This window comes from Colobus angolensis, unplaced genomic scaffold, assembly GCF_000951035.1.
Source record: "Colobus angolensis palliatus isolate OR3802 unplaced genomic scaffold, Cang.pa_1.0 Scaffold96, whole genome shotgun sequence".
NCBI lineage: Eukaryota > Metazoa > Chordata > Mammalia > Primates > Cercopithecidae > Colobus > Colobus angolensis.
In genome coordinates this window covers 2,831,159-2,832,857 of record NW_012123598.1, presented here as the reverse complement: position 1 = coordinate 2,832,857, position 1,699 = coordinate 2,831,159, and positions in this window count along the sequence as shown.

Below are 1,699 nucleotides of genomic sequence, written 5' to 3'. Positions count from 1 at the left end.
AAAAGAAAACCCTCTTTTAGTAAAAAAACAAAAATGAAAAAGTGTGAATCAGCCTGCACTCTGGCCCGCGTCCTGGCTGCTGAGTGTCACGTGGCTCTAGACAAGGCACGTTTGCCTCCTCATTGTTCCTGTAGATAGGATTTCTGACAGGAGGGTCATAAAACGAATTTGCATCTGCATGATTCCTATAGATAAAACTCTGAGACATTAGAATGACAAGGCTTTTGTTTAAGGGTGGTTTCAGATGTTTTTCAGACCCTGAATTCCAGCCAAACAGCTGACGCTAACCAGTATGAAGACCCCACTGAGGAACGGGGTCAGCATGAGAACACTGCGTCTTCATGTCCCCGTCTCCACCAGCAGTCAGCATGGCCACACTCTGGCCCACACCAAAACACTTAAAAACCCTAGCGGCAGCCGGGCGCGGACGCTCACACCTGTAACTCCAGCACTTTGGAAGGCCACGGCAGGTGAATCACCTGAGGTCAAGAGTTCAAGACCAGCCTGGCCAACATAGCGAAACCCCATCTCTACTGAAAACACAAAAAAAGTAGTCGGGTGTGGTAGCGGGTGCCTGTAACTCCAGCTACTCAGGAGGCTGAGGCAAGAGAATTTACTTGAACCTGAGAGGCGGAGGTTGCAGTGAGCAAAGATCCAGCCACTGCACTCCAGCCTGGGCCACAGAGCGAGACTCCATCTAAAAAAAAAAAAACCCTAGACCCAAACTTCTGGGGGAGATGGATTGGAGGTTTCCTCCCATCTCCTCATTCCTCAGCCCTACAATTAAACTTCCTTCTCTTCTGCAACCCAGTGATGCAGAAAATGGACTCACAGCGTGCACTGGGCAGCGCACCTACTGTCAGAGGCATGTGAACCAGAGCAACTCCATCTTGAATAGGAGCTGAGTAAAATAAGTCTGAGACCTATCGGGCTGCATTCCCAGACAGTTAAGGCGTCCTCCTAAAAAAAAAAAAAATGCCAGGCACGGTGGCCCAGCACTTTGTGAGGCCGAGACAACTGGAGGTCGAGTGTTCGAGACCAGCCTGGCCAACATGGTGAAATCCCGTCTCTACTGAAAACACAAAAATTAATCGGGCGTGGTGGTGCGTGCCTGTAATCCCAGCTACTTGCAAGGCTGAGGCAGGAGAATCGCTTGAGCCCGGGAGGCGGAGGTTGCAGTAAAAAGAAGGAAAAAAAAAAAAAAGCATTCTAAGTCACAGGATGAGATGGGAAGTCAGCACAAGATACAGGTCATAAGGACCTTGCTGATAAGACAGGTTGCAATGTAGCAGGAGAAGCCGCAGACGAAACTCCTCAGACACCAAGTTAAAGAAGGAAGGGGTTTATTCAGCCGGGGACATGGGCAAGACATCTGTCTCAAGAGCCAGGCTCCCCGAGTGAACAATTCCTGTCCTTTTTAGGGGCTCACAACTCTAAGGGGGTGCGTGTGAGAGGGTCCTGATCGATTGAGCAAGCAGGGGGTACGTGACTGGGGCCTGGATGCAGGGGTAATCAGATCGGAACAAAAAAGGACAGGGATTTTCACAGTGCCTTTCTATACAATGTCTGTAATCTATAGATAACAGAACTGATTAGGTCAGGGGTCGATCTTTAACTACCAGGCCCAGGGTGTGGCGCCGGGCTGTCTGCCTGTGGATTTCATTTCTGCCTTTTAGTTTTTACTTCTTCTTTCTTTGGA